Source organism: Triticum dicoccoides, chromosome 2A (genome assembly GCF_002162155.2).
Source record: "Triticum dicoccoides isolate Atlit2015 ecotype Zavitan chromosome 2A, WEW_v2.0, whole genome shotgun sequence".
Lineage (NCBI taxonomy): Eukaryota > Viridiplantae > Streptophyta > Magnoliopsida > Poales > Poaceae > Triticum > Triticum dicoccoides.
In genome coordinates this window covers 646,873,184-646,888,727 of record NC_041382.1, presented here as the reverse complement: position 1 = coordinate 646,888,727, position 15,544 = coordinate 646,873,184, and the positions used below count along the sequence as shown (strand labels likewise).

Sequence of the window (15,544 nt, the reverse complement as noted above, 5' to 3'; positions counted from 1 at the left end):
TCATTCTGCGCGGCAGTACCGCCGAAGGGAGCGGTAGTACCGCTTAACCCAGCGGTAGTACCGCTGTCTCCTGCGGTACTACCACCCTAAGGTTCATGTTTTGTTGCTCCTTTTCCCTGTTTCTTCCACCTGAGCGGTAGTACCGCTCGTATGCGGGCTGAGCACATAACGGTTGGATTTTCCCCCTCCTATAAAGGGGGTCTTCTTCCCCAATGAACCTTATCCTTGGAGCTCGTGTTCTTCCCCCATTGTTGACCTTCTTTGAGCTTGCTAACTCTCAATCCCTCCATGGATTCTTGCTAGTTTTTGAGGGAAAAGAGAGAGGAGATCTAGATCCACATTTCCACCAATCACTTTCTCCTCTATGTGAGGGGAACCCCTTGGATCTAGATCTTGGAGTTCTTTGTGTTCTCTTTCTTGTTCTTCCTCTCATTTTCCTCCCTAGCATTAGTTGCTTCGGTGGGATTTGAGAGAGAAGGACTTGGGCACTCCGTGTGCCCTTGCCATTGCATTTGGTGCATCGATTTGAGTTCTTCATGGTGATACGTGGAAGTTACAAGTTGAGAAGCTTATTACTCTTGGGTGCTTGGTACCCTTGAGCTTGTTCCTCTTGGGTGCTTGGGTGCCCTAGACGGTTGGTGGTGTTCGGAGCTCAATCATTGTGGTCTAAAGCTCGGGGCAAGCGTCGGGGTCTCCAATTAGGTTGTGGAGATTGCCCCGAGCAATTTGACGGGTTCCGGTGACCGCCCCCAAGGGTTGCCAAAGTGTACGGGTTCGGTGACCGCCCCCAAGGGTTGCCATTTGTACGGGTTCGGTGACCGCCCCCAAGGGTCCCTTAGTGGAATCACGGCATCTTGCATTGTGCGAGAGCGTGAGGAGATTACGGTGGCTCTAGTGGCTTCTTGGGGAGCATTGTGCCTCCACACCGCTCCAAACAGAGATTAGCATCCGCAAGGGTGTGAACTTCGGGGTACATCATCGTCTCCACGTGTCTCGGTTATCTCTTACCCGAGCCCGTTTACTTATGCACTTTACTTTGTGATAGTCATATTGTTTCTTGTCATATATCTTGCTATCACATAGTTGCTTATCTTGCTTAGCATAAGTTGTTGGTGCACATAGGTGAGCCTAGTTGTTTTAGGTTTTGTGCTTGGCAAATTAACCGCTAGGTTTATTCCGCATTTGTTCAAGCCTAAACCGTAATTATTTTAAAACGCCTATTCACCCCCCCTCTAGGCGACATCCACGATCTTTCAAGCAGGGAGGCACTCCCATGCCACTTCACCCACCTCCGGTGCAATCGGTACCAGCGGCGCAGGCAGCAGATCGTCGCGGTACAGACGCGGCCCGCGCTGACGCGTCCAAGCTCAAGACCCTCCGTGATTACCGACGAGCTCGGGGGCTGTGCTTTAAGTGCGGTGAACGATGGGGGCACGATCATGTATGCCCCACCACAGTGCAGCTGCATGTAGTTGAGGAGCTGCTAGATATCTTCGGCCTTGACAGTTTCGTCGACACTCAAATGAGCTCCGAGGATGAGGTTTAGAATACAGCCATGGCCATCTCAGTTTCGGCAGTTACGGGAGGGGTCTCGGCCAAAGCTTTTCAGCTGCGAGCGTGGCTTCAAGGGCATGAAGTACTCATGCTGATCGACTCGGGCAGCTCCAATTCCTTCATCAACTTGCACTTAGCAAGTCGACTTTCAGGGGTTCGACCTCTGCCTAATCCAAGTCGTGTGCGTGTGGCAGATGGGGGAGAACTGTTCTGCACTGAGGTCGCGCTGCAATGCGCATGGTATGCTCAAGGGCACGAATTCTACACGGATCTGAAAGTTTTGGCTCTGGGCACGTACGATGTTATACTCGGCATGGATTGGTTAGAGGAACACAGCCCGATGCAGGTAGACTGGCGTGCTCGTTTCATTGAGATTCCCACTCCAGCAGGGCCGCTTCGTCTCACGGGGCACGACGCGACTTCCACCAATTGTCAGTCCATCAACAGCTTGCAGTTGCAAAACCTGTGCAGCAACGGATCGATCACACACATTATACACCTTTGTGTGGTGGCTGCCCAGCAGGAGGAATTGGAGCAAACTCCAGCGTGCATTCAGGAAATCTTGGACCAATTTTCGGATGTGTTTGCGGAACCAGTAGGGCTTCCACTTCGAAGGGCGTGCGATCACCGCATTCCGCTAATACCTGGAGCTCAGCCAGTAAATGTCAGGCAATATCGAAACAAACCAGAAAAGAAGACGGAGATAGAAGCTCAAATCGAAGCACTTCTGAAATCAGGAGTCATTCAGCGAAGCAACAGTCCTTTTTCATCTCCAGTCATACTTGTTAAGAAGAAAGATGGAACCTGGCGTCTCTGTATAGATTACAGACAACTGAATGCCATTACAGTCGTCGGCAAGTTTCCAGTTCCTGTTATAGAAGAGCTCCTGGATGAGCTACATGGTGCAGCGTGGTTTTCAAAGCGCGACTTGCGCGCGGGCTATTATCAGATCAGGCTCGCGCCGGGGGAGGAGTACAAGATGGCATTCTCCACGCATCAGGGGCACTTCGAGTTCAAGGTTTTGTCCTTTGGGTTGGCTGGGGCTCCACCCACGTTCATAGAAGGGCTGACTACAACCCTCAAGCCAATGCTATGTGTCTGCGTGCTATGCTTCTTCGATGACATCTTAATCTTCAGTGCTACGTTAGAGGAGCACAAGTGCCATGTGCGGCAGGTGTTGGAACTGCTACACAAGGATCAGTGGAAAGTTAAGCACAGCAATTGTGCGTTTGGGCAAAGCCAGGTATCCTACCTAGGCCATGTCATCAGTGCTCGCGGGGTAGCCACGGACCCGGCCAAGATAGCAACGGTTACCAACTGAACCTCACCGCAAGATATCAAGGGAGTCCGAAGCTTTCTGGGTCTCGCAGGGTACTATCGCCATTTTGTGCGCAATTTCAGAGTGATAGCACGACCGCTGTTCAATTTGTTGAAGAAAGGCGTGCCATTTCAGTGGACATCGATCACGGAAACAACTTTCCAAGTCCTGAAGAAGCACCTAATCTCCGCACCAGTGCTAGCATTGTCGAACTTCGAGCAGCCTTTCACAGTGGAGACAATTCTGCAGCAACAAGGACACCCCATTGCATTCATGAGCAAAGCATTGAGTCCGAGATATCAGGGTCTGTCCACATACGAAAAAGAATATCTGGCAATCATCGTGGCCGTAGATCAATGGCGCCCTTATTTGCAACATGCAGAATTTGTCATATATACATATCAGAAGAGCCTCACTCACCTGGAGGAACAGCGGCTGAACACACCATGGCAACAGAAAGCTTTTACCAAGCTGTTGGGACTCCAGTATCGCATCAAGTACAAGAAGGGATCTGAAAACAACGGCGCGGACGCCTTGTCACGCGCCAGTCCAGCGGAGGTGCTATCAGTGGTCACGTCATGTCAACCTAGTTGGTTAGAAGATGTTATCAACAGTTATAACAACAACCCGCAGGCGCAGAAACTGTTGGAACAGATGGTTGTGCGTGACGATCCCAAAGGCAGGTTCTTACTGCAGCAAGGCATCATCAGGTTCAGAGGCAGAATTTGGCTGGGAGGAGGAACACACATACAACAACATATAATCCAAGCGTTTCATGACAGCCCAGTAGGGGGTCACTCGGGATTCCCAGTCACTTACAGACGCATCAGGCGTCTCTTTGCATGGCCAAAAATGAAAGTTCAAATCAAACACTACGTGCAGTGTTGTGTCATATGCCAGCAAGCGAAACCAGATCGGGCAGCTTCACCAGGTCTCTTGCTGCCGTTACCAATCCCTAACAAACCTTGGGATATGATATCCATGGATTTTGTGGACGGCCTCCCACAATCCAGCCGGTTCAACTGTCTCCTGGTGATTGTAGACAAGCGAACCAAGTTCAGCTACTTCTTGCCACTAGCGCACCCATACACAGCAGCATCGGTGGCCCAACTTTTCATCCAACAAGTCTACAAAGTGCATGGTCTCCCGGGAGCAATAGTATCAGATCGCGATCCTGTGTTCACTAGCCACTTTTGGCAGGAGCTTTTCAAGGCTACAGGCACACAACTTAGACTCAGCACAACCAACCACCCGCAAACGGATGGCCAAACAGAGCGAGTTAACCAGTGTGTGGAAACATTCTTGAGGTGTTTCACTCAAGCTTATCCCAGGCGATGGAGTTTTTGGATCCCGTTAGCTCAGTTCTGGTACAACAAATCACACCATTCGGCCATAGGCATGACGCCCTTCAAAGCTATGTTCGGTTACGAGCCATGGCACTGGGGGATAACAGCAGATAACACATGTTCAGTGCCAGCACTCAGCTCGTGGCTCGAGGAAAGGGATACGATGCAGGAACTGTTACAGCAACACCTGAACAGAGCAAAACAGCTGATGAAAAGCCAGGCGGATAAGAAGCGATCGTTCCGTCAGTTTGAAGTGGGCGATCAAGTGTACCTGAAACTGCAACCATATATCCAAACCTCCGTCGCGCCACGAGCAAATCACAAGTTGGCATTCAAGTACTACGGTCCATTTCCTATCATCGGCAAGATCAACGATGTCGCCTACAAGCTCCAGCTTCCTTCGCAAGCAACTATCCATCCAGTCTTCCACGTCTCGCTCCTTCGACGCGTCCTGAGCACGGGTATGGCTGTTGAACCTCAGTTACCTCATTGTTATGATGAGCTCGCGGTTCCTGTGGCAGTTCTGCAATCAATATGGCTCCAGGAGAAGGGCAAGATGAGGGAACAAGTGCTCGTCCGCTGGTCCAATTCAGAGACGCTCGGCGAAACTTGGGAAGACAAGGCGAGTCTCAGGGAGCGTTTCCCGCTCGCGGAGGCTTGGGGGCAAGCCTCTGCTCAAGAAGAGGGGGATGTCAGCGTCCCTGACAGGGCCGGCCCGCAAGGCAACACCAACGATCAGGTCTCCACGGCTCCACGTGTGGCCCGGCCCAGGAAGCCCAACCCACGCGTCTCCGGCCCAGCGTGGGTTAACTGAAGCCCGTCCTGGAAGCTACTTGAGGAGAGGAGCGGCAGCGTCCTAGGGTTATCCAGAGGATCACGACAACGGCGGCTCGGCTCTTTTCCCCTTTCCTCTTCCTGTCTCGCGTCGAACCCTAGCAACCAAATTCTTGTATCGTTCCTGTAATCGCCACCAAACTTGTACCCACAAGTGATTGCTACTAGTAATCGAGAGAGTATCTACGAGTACCTTAACACAACTGTTTCGAGCATCGTCGGCAGTACTGACCGTCGATCCGGGTTTATCATGAACCTCTCACTCATGATAGAATTTGTTAAGAGCATCTAAGCCGTGGGTCCCAAACCGGCCTCAAATGCCCGGCAATCCGTCCAGTCACTCATCGGTCATGTTTTTTCGATTCAGATAGACATCTCAAACAGACTTCAAACGCCCGGGCTGACCGACACCCTCATATCCAGTCTAAATATGTGACGGATATGGGGCATCCGAACGCGTCCGGGCACACCTGCCACGTCGAACTGACGGCGGGGTCCCAGCCGAAAACACCTGGAAACCCGACGATCCGAAGCTCGTCTCCTTCTGAGCACTGGCCGCGTGACGCAGCTCCGGCGGGTCGCTTAGTGCCTAGCCCAGCTATTTAAGTCGACCGGCGGCGCCGAAACCCTACCGTCCATCCACATTTTCTTCCACATGTCCGTTCACATTGCCACTTTTCACTTCACCCGTCCGCTTAGTAGCCATGCCTCCACGCCGTCGGGTGAAGAGCGGGCCATTTATGGCGCCGGAGTGCTGGCTCGAGCTCCTTCAGCAGATCCGGGCTAAGCGTGAAGTCCGGATCGCCGAGGGGCTACCTCCGGATGCAGTGGATCCGGAGGAGTAGGAGGAGTAGGAGGAGGAGGAGGGCGTGGGGGCCGCTGGCGACGTGGATTTGCAGGCGGAGCAGCAGACCATCCTCGATTCCCTCCCGTCGGAATCGGCTGTGGAGGCCAGACGCCGTCGCCGGCAGGAGATGGAGGCGCGGTAGGTCGCGGAGGAGACGGAGATGCTCGCCTATATGGATGAGGTCGAGCAGCCGGCACCCTCCTACCCGCCCGTGCAACCGGCGCCCGACACATTGTTGTGGACGTCTCCGACGACGAAGATTAGTTAGGGTACGTACGTATGATTTTTTTTTGCATGCTTTGTATGGATCTAAGGATTGAAATGTGAAAAAGGTGATACAAAATGATTAATTTAAGACGTGACCGGTCACTATCTGCGGACGTTTGAGGAGCCGGATTTGCAAAGTTCGATTGTAAGTGCTCTAATTTTGCCGTTTCACCGAAGCAATAAGCTGCGGTGCACCAGGAAAGGAAACAAAACAGACGAGCAAATGCACTCTTTCCCGAAAAGAAAAGAATTAATCGATCAAAAGCTGGAGCACTCGAGAAGAGAACCTGCACTAAAAATATACCCGTGTGCACATGTATAAAGGCAAAGAAGGCCCCAGAACCTGCAAAATAAAAAGACAGAACACCGAAGCACAGCACCTCCATTTCACACTCTCCCCTGCTTCACTTCACTGAGAAGCAAGCGCACGGACGAAAAGCTGCTTGCTGGGAGCCATGGCTCCCCCGCTCATCCTCCTCGTCGTCTTCCTCCTCCCGGCCCTCGCCGCCGGCCACCAGCACCCCTCCTCCTACGGCTCCTCCGCCCTATCCGAATGGCGCAACGCCAAGTCCTCCTACTTCGCCGCCGACCCCGGGGACGCCATCGGTAAGCACCAACAAACCTCGCCTAGCTCTCCGTCATGGCAGCAGTCCAAGAAACGAATCCACCAAACCGTCCTTGCGCTCCTACCAAAATTCCTCGCGTCCATGCTGCAGGCATTAATTAGTTCACTTTTCCTCTTTCGGTATGTTGCCGCCAACGGAATTTCCACAAACCGCACGCTCGGTTACCGGAGCTTCTCTGCTCGTACCACAGTCGGTTCTTGCGATCCTGGCGGCCATGGACATGGGCACGGAGCTGATCTGTGATTTTCTTTTTGTGGGGTGCGGCGTGCAGGTGGCGCGTGCGGGTTCGGGGATCTGGGGAAGCACGGGTACGGAATGGCAACGGTGGGGCTGAGCACGGCGCTGTTCGAGCGCGGCGCCGCCTGCGGGGGCTGCTACGAGGTCAAGTGCGTGGAGGACCTCAAGTACTGCCTCCCCGGCACCTCCATCGTCGTCACCGCCAACTACGGATTCCCCGCCGAACTACGGATTCCCCGCCGACGCCGGCGGCGTCTGCAACCCGCCCAACCACCATTTCCTCCTCCCCATCCAGGCATTCGAGAAGATTGCGCTCTGGAAGGCCGGCGTCATGCCCATCCAGTACCGCCGGTACGTATGCTCCATTCTTGCCTGCACTCGATCTCGCTCTGCTTTGCACTCCATGTTCGGCTAGATCTAAGGCCAAAGTTTCCTCCGTTTCCTGATTCAATTTGTGTAGAGCTGGGAAAGTGCTTGCCAAGCTAGAGATTGCTTTGGTTTGCCGCAATGTGGGATCCCAAAAAAGCTGAATTGCAAGTGTCCGTTGGTGAGGAAAGTGTGGAGGGGATCAAGTGGACTATCTAGAGTATCACATGCTCGGTTTGCGTGATTTGATCAATTATAGTACTGTACTACAGTTTGGTTCAGTATTTGCATCATATTCATTGGTGTAAGCATTAGACTTCCGTGGCTCCTTGAGTTTATTTTGTTCTTTGGGGCTCTCTTAGAATTAAAACAGCGCTATCATCTTGATGATGATAATGCAGCTGGTGATAACTAGTTGTCCTCCCTCCGTTTTTATTTACTCCGCATATTACGTTTGTCTGAAGTCAAACTTTATATACTTTAAACAAGTTTGTAGAAAAATATATTAACATATACACCACCAAATATATATCATTGGATTCATCATTGCATATATTTTCACATCATCTAAATTTTATTCCACAATTCACGACAGTCTATGGTTACTAGAGTGCAGAATCGGTATGCTGAGCTATGATAACTCATATGAAAATTAATTAAAAACATAAAGAAACTAAGCACCTCTTATCTGAGTGATTATCCTGTATTTTGTTGATAACTGAGGAATTCTGGGAAATGTGGATCTTATTGACAGTTAGTGCTTAAATATTCTATTGACTGCTGTAAGGACTGGTTGAACCATATTAATGGAGAGGTTGCAAGATTTTTTTTGGAACTTCTAGAGTTGTTGATGTGCACCGAACTAGCATCACCAGGTTATTTGCTTCTGGGTTTACATGATGTGCCCTCCAGTACCCGGTATCACCAAACTGGCCCTACAAATAGTAGTGGCGCATTAACTGGTGTTGTCCTTAATATTCTGTGGTTATGTCTGATATTTATGCCAGTTGGTAGCTCCTTGGGATCCTTTAAACAACTTGATTTATTTTCTTGAGGGAAATCTAGTTGATTATTTGTACTACTAAAACTGTGTTAAAAAGGAACTTTGGATAGTGACTTGCCTGATTGTTTAATCATCTTAGCTTTACCCTTTTTTTGGTTTGTTATTGGTATTTAAGATCCAAACATATTAGGATATGGCGAATGGTAACACTTCACACTCAAATTTGGTAAATTAGCAAGCACTATGCTGGTGCTGTTCAGAACATAAAGTTAGGAACCTGCATATATGCCACACTTAAAAGGTGTAGCAGAGACAGGTACTTCTTCTAGATGCTTTGATGAATGACAGGTTTAATGAAATGTGCTGTTAATGTGCATTTTTTATCCTCAACATTTGATGTTCCAAATCATCGCCTGAGGCAATTGGCAGCAATATCAACCCTGCTGTGCTCTGCAACTAAACTATGTCAGACTTTAGCTTCATCAGCTGTTATATAGCTCCTTTACTGTTAGCGAATAGCAATTAGCACTATTCCAAAGAGAAAGAATAAATGTATGGTAGAGAACAAACCACTGTTTCACGAAACAGCAAAAATGCACATCATCACTAATAAAGCTACACAAGTTATCTGCTTCTCAGGTACTACCTGGTGACAATCAAACTGGCCCTGCAAGTTGTAGTGGCACATTATTTGTGGTTGTCCTTAATATTCTATGTTTGTGTTAGATATTTATGCACTGGTTGGTAGCTCTTTGAGTTCCCTTTGAAACAACTTCATTTGATTATTTTTCCAGAGAAAACTTCATTAATTATTTTTACTACTAGGACTTTCTTGAACTGAAACTAATCATCTTAGCTTGTGCTTACACTTCATTTAATTTGTTACTGTTTGAGATTCAAACAGACTACGATTGCATCTGTAAATTAGTGAGGTTCTACTCCTGTGCCATTCAGAATACAAAGTTAAAAACGTGCATGTATGCTAAACTGAAAAGTATATTATAGAAGGGTGTAATAATCTTTACGTGCATCTAAGTTGTCTAGTAATTTGAAAAATTGAGGTGATTCTTTGAGATGGTTTCCTGAATGACGGATTTGTACAACATTCTGCTATCAATGTGTTTTCGTGATCCTGGAGATTTCATGTTTCGTAGGACAATTGACATGGAAATATACATCCTACTATGGTTTGGGACTCATCTATGTCACACCATTTCATTACTTGTTAAGTACTCCCCCCGTCCCACAATGTAAGGCGTTTTTTGACACTACACTAGTGTGAAAAAACGTCTTACATTATGGGGCGCAGGGAGTAGTTTGCAGGATTTGCATGAGAACAAACAACAAGGACAAATAAAGCTACTAATAGCATTAACCTGTCAGAAAAAATGCCTCTGATTCTTTGCTGAGATTGACTTGTTTTCTTATGAACAGCGTCAAGTGCCTTCGTGAAGGCGGCGTGCGGTTCTCGGTCTCCGGGAAGAGCTTCTTCTTCACAGTCCTAATCAGCAATGTCGGTGGCGCTGGCGATGTCAGATCAGTGAAGATCAAAGGAACAGAGTCTGGCTGGCTCGATATGGGCCGCAACTGGGGCCAGATATGGCACATCAACTTAGATCTCACAGGGCAGCCGGTGTCCTTTGAGCTCACCTCGAGTGACGGCACGACGATGACCAATTTTAACGTTGTGCCCAAGGATTGGGAGTTTGGCAAAACATACACCGGCAAGCAATTCCTGCTCTAGAGAATTATTGATAGGGACTTACAATTTCTCGAAGAAGAAAAATCATCCTACGAGTTGGTTGTAGTACTGTATATCCTTCTGAGGAACAAGATTATTATTAGGAAAGGAATATAATCTCTACTGTACATTCCTCTGAGGAACGGGCTGATTATTAGGAAAAATATCAGTTTAGTGCAGAGCCTCAGATAGTTGTTCTACATACAGCATGCAGTTGTAATTGTCGGATGTACTATTTCAAATCTGATGGTTGCTCCAGAGGCTTGATGTATCATTCAGAAATGTTTTGATTGCCCCAGTGCTTAATGTATCATTCAGAAACATTCTGATAGTAGCTCCACATGCTCGTTGTTGTTTCATTCAGGAATAGAAGGCCATATTTGGCGTTTTGATTTCATATTTGTATTGACTAGATTATTTACACCCCACCAACATTGAAACATTCAAAATTTTATATACTCCAGAGGCTTGATGTATTATTCAGAAATTTTATATACATTTGGAGTGTGTAGATCTGCAGAAAAAAAATCAAGATTCACTCCCCAGCAAAACCAAAACCAAACAGAAGGGTCCGTCTCTTCTACAGATTGCAATGAGTGATAATTATTCATTCAATTGCATTTCAGCAACAACTCGAACGTTCAATACTGGATCCATTGCAGTTCAGCTATCTGTCCAATGTAAACATTGGTTCAGTTGCATTTCAATTATAACTCAAATGTACAGTCCAGCAGTAGAGCTATACGATCTAAAGCAAGAAATATAATAATAAAACAAATTAACCAGACTTACAAAAATCAAAACCGGATCCAACACATCGAAGCACTTGGTGAAGATTTCAGGAATAGGTATCTTGCATCTTGATTTCACATTTTAATGGAGGGTTCGTACCACTCCAACAACCAGACCTCTGCATCTGTAGATCTGCACAGAAAAAAAAACAAGATTCGTTCCCCAGTGAAACCAAACCAAATCAAAAGGATGCGCCCCTTCTACAGGTTGCAACGAGTGGTAAATCGTTCAATCAACTGCAGTTCAGCTAAGACAAATCAACTGCACTTCAGCTATACACGATCTAAAATGAGAAATCTAATATCAAACCAACCAACCTTAGAAAACCAAAACCGAATTCAACACATCGAAGCACTTGGTCAGTATTTCAGGAATATGCATCTGGCGTCTTGATTCACATTTTACCACTCCAACAATACTTCTGCATCTGTACAGATTGCAACGAGTGATAAATCGTTCATCCAATTGCATTTCATCTAAGTCAAACCAATTGCACTTCAGGTCAGGATTCAGAACAGAACTAGTTTCATTGACCGCAACAAGGAATTACAGCCTAATGAACACAAGACGGAACACAACGACGCACGCCAAAGCAGTAGTAAAACCCGTCTTCCACAGCACACACGGACACACGACACGAATCTAGCCGCCGAAGCCGTAGAGGGTGCGGCCCTGGCGCTTGAGCGCGTAGACGACGTCCATGGCGGTGACGGTCTTGCGGCGAGCGTGCTCGGTGTAGGTGACGGCGTCGCGGATGACGTTCTCGAGGAAGATCTTGAGCACGCCGCGGGTCTCCTCGTAGATGAGCCCCGAGATGCGCTTCACGCCGCCCCTCCTGGCCAGCCTCCGGATCGCCGGCTTGGTGATGCCCTGGATGTTGTCGCGGAGCACCTTCCGGTGGCGCTTGGCGCCGCCCTTCCCCAGCCCCTTGCCGCCCTTGCCGCGCCCCGACATCGCCGATCCACCTAGCTCCGAGGGATGTGTGCGCTTAGGAAGAAGAGGAAGTGCTTGGGAAGAAGCTTGTGCTGGGATTGGGGGGTGGTGGCGGGTTTATATCGGGAGGATTTGGGGGGGAAGCGCGGGATTTTCGTGGCTTTGGGGCGGGACCGCGGGAGGCGCTCGCTGGGATCGATCCGTGGGACGGCGGGGGTGGGACGTTGGATTGAAATGAAGGGTGGGATGGAGGTGCGGGTGCGAGGCTGGTGGCGCGGATCGATGACGTGGCGGCGGATACGGGGATGGATTTGAAATTGGAGACCGCGGAGACCAGAGGAGCGCGGTGGATTGGAAAGTGTCTGCTCTTTTTTTAGTAGTGACTAGCAAGATGCCCGTGCATTGCACAGAACATCAAGATGCATTTTTTTACAAAACATCTATTGTGATTGACTCATGCAGGAGTAATTCTATGTGTAAAAACTAATGATATCTTGAGAATTTCATCGAAAAAATGATATCTCGAGAAAGATGAGAGATAAGGTGAGGAGTGGGGCGCGGTGGTGATTGGTGGTCGGACTTAGCAGAGGCATGGAGATGGACGACGCCGGCAGCGGCCACCATGCCAGATTGTTCCGGAGGCTTCTTTTTTAATTACTCAACAATGAAGTTGTGGGAGATAAGGATGAACGAGAGGTGCGGATATCCTTTTGCAAAATTGTCATAGTTTGCTTTCTATCTGTCAGATATAGATCGAACGGTCTATATTATAAGATGGCGGGCACACCATCATCATCAACTCGGTTTTTTATAAGAATAGAGAAGTGTCTATCGGTGAGGACGGTTTGGAACATGGGAGGCCAAAACGTTGCTCCAGAGCAAGGGTCGCATGAGCACTTCAGTTCAAATAGTTTGAAAATCATGTTTGAAAGTCTTTAAAATACGAACACGAATTTTATGCAGTAGTATGGAGATATACTGTACACGGGCAAAGTTTGATGACGAAGTAAATTAACATGTGCTACGCAAAGAAGACAAGAGCGTGGATTTTTTTTTAGCGGTGAACAATGTGTGCATGGTTTAACTTCTCAAAATTAACAATTTGTCATCTTTATGTAGCTCACATGTCAACTTGTTTCATCATCAAATTTACACTTGTGTGATATACATTCATATTAGTGTAGGGTTTGTTTTGGATATTTTTTTAATTCAAATGTGATTTTCAAATTATTCAAAATAAAGTGTTCAGGACACCCGTGTTCCAGAAATGCTTCTCGCAGGGGACCCATGCCAACTAAGCAATTTAGGGGCTAGTTCTTTTGAGTGATTCTCCCAGAATCGGCCCCCTCCTCAGCTTCTCCCAGAATCGTCACTTCATATTTTTTTGACAATCTTGTCTAGTTAAGGTCTAATTAGCTAGGATTGTAAAAAATATATGAAGTGGCGATTCTGGGAGAAGCCGGGGAGGGGGGCGATTCTGTAGAATCGCCGAAAAGAACTGGAGGTGACATAGAATTAAATGAAGAAAGAGAGGTTTGGGTATCATATCATGATACCGTATCATATTAAATGGTGTGCTTTTTTTGTGTCATGCATGACAATAACTGTAGTACCCTATGATACCAACATATCATACCAACATATGATACTATGCATTACGGATGTAGTATCATAGACTAGTATCATATGCATGATACTAGTATATGATACTTATTACAACCAGTCTTAGAACACGACCAATGCTATGCCACAGGGAGTTGTCTCGGCTCTAACGTCGTGCTCAATTGTCTACTTAAGTCTACTATGTAGTACACTACATCACTCATTGGCTTCGTATGAAGTCGATCTAACCCCACAGCAGGGTTGGACTCCTTATGACCTTGGGGAGCATGCATAGACATGGCACGGAGCTTGTACACATCGATGTGGTGGATCTTGACTCATCCTTCAGTGCCAAACTTGACCGCTTCTGTGATACGGTACATCGGGCCCAATGGACCAATCGCCGTATGTGGGGCACAATCCTCCAGCCGTAGTATATTCAGCATTAATAAGTGTAGCTCGCTAGGTAAGAAGTCTTCGCCTGAATTGTTTGCACTGAAGCATGCTCCCCGCCCAAGAGTTCATAGTTAGGTACATCAACACCCTTGCTTGTGATGTGCAAGCCTCGTTAGGGAAGGACATCCCCAAAGCATCTGCCTCGTCTTTGTCGAGGCGAAGCTCAATGGGGACCTTTTGTAACACCCCTATGTAATGGAGCTACAGTAATCCATCATGATGATGCTAAGCTACTGAGATTTGCAATGATAATCATGTTGGGATAATATCTCATTTCAAATTCCTTCTTTGGAATTCCATTTAACTTCAAAGTGCAAAATGAAGTTGATCAAAACTTGTTGAAAAAATGTTCACCTTTTAGCAAAAAATCCAAAACTATTTGCTGTTAAGGAACACAACATCACCATCAACTCTAAATGGGCCTAATACTTTTTAACAGAGCCAAAACAGCCTTTTAAAATGCCATATTCTTTTTGAATAAATCCAAAGGGATTCAAAACATTTCCAACATTTTTGTGACAGTGCACAGTACTTCTTTGAATTTATTTTGGCCAGTGGCATATTTTTGCAAAGTCATTTGTGGCAAAATAAAATGCAAAAGCTGCTGGAAAAAGAGAAACAAAAAGAGAAAAAGGAAACTCAGAGGAGAGAGAGAAAGCCCCTGGCCTCCCCTTAGGCTTCGGCCCATCCCAGTAGGCCGGCCCACTCCCCCTCCCCCGGTCGCTTCCTGCTCCTCCGACCAGGCGGGGCAGCACGCGCCCGTCGCCGCCCAGCCACCTCGCCAGCAACGCCCCCGCGAGAGGATAAGAGCGCCCCTCCGGCTCCTCGAGTCCGCCCCCACCTACCTCCACCCACTCCCAGAATCCCCTCGCCTCCCCGCTCCACTTCCCCCCTCTCCGCCCTCTCCCAGATCCACCTCCTCCTCCCCCTATGGACTTGCCTCTGCCCTCGAGCGCCCGAGCGCGGCCACCGCCGTCCATCGCATGCCACTGTCCACCCTCACCTCGCCGAGTTGTCTTGAAGCTCTGCCCGTGCACGCTACGCCGTCCCCGACCACGAGTCGAAGCCGCGGACCTCTACAGCGCCGGATCCCCTTCGTCGTCTTCCTCGGGTCGCCGTCGTCACCTTCGACTCTGGCCACCGCCCTACGCTACTAAGCCTCCGATGGCCTTCGTGTGCTGCAATGTGAGCTCCCGCCCCTCTCCTTTCCTTCGTTTATACGTCGTCGATCCGTAGTCTGCTCCCCGCGCCGTTGCCGCCATTGCCGAAGCTCGCGCCACCACTGCTTGTTGTGCCGCTGCTCTCGTGCTTCTCCAGTTCGACCGAGCACGCCACCGCGCTCGTGGCATCTCGTAGGAGTCCTCCAGCCGGATAGCCCGTCGGGACCGAGCCGATATGCTCGTTTTGTTCGACGCTCGACTTTGGCCGCCGCATATTGTCGTCGCGACCCACCTCCCGCCGCTGGCCACTGCGTCGTCCGGTTACCCGCTGTCGCCGCGGCGGCCTCGCCCTCCGTCCTCACGCCACTTGCGCCGCCCCTAGCCGCGCTGTTCGCCACCACGGCCCGCGCCCTGCGCCTGGTCTTGCCCGGCTCCGCCGTTGCGCGCCCGCGCCTTGCCTCC

At 48.8% G+C, this 15,544-nt stretch overlaps 1 pseudogene; it reads left to right on the top strand.

Moving 5' to 3' along the window:
* Positions 1 to 6,532: 6,532 nt before the first annotated feature.
* On the top strand, positions 6,533 to 10,470 carry LOC119355971 (annotated as a pseudogene).
* Positions 10,471 to 15,544: the final 5,074 nt, after the last annotated feature.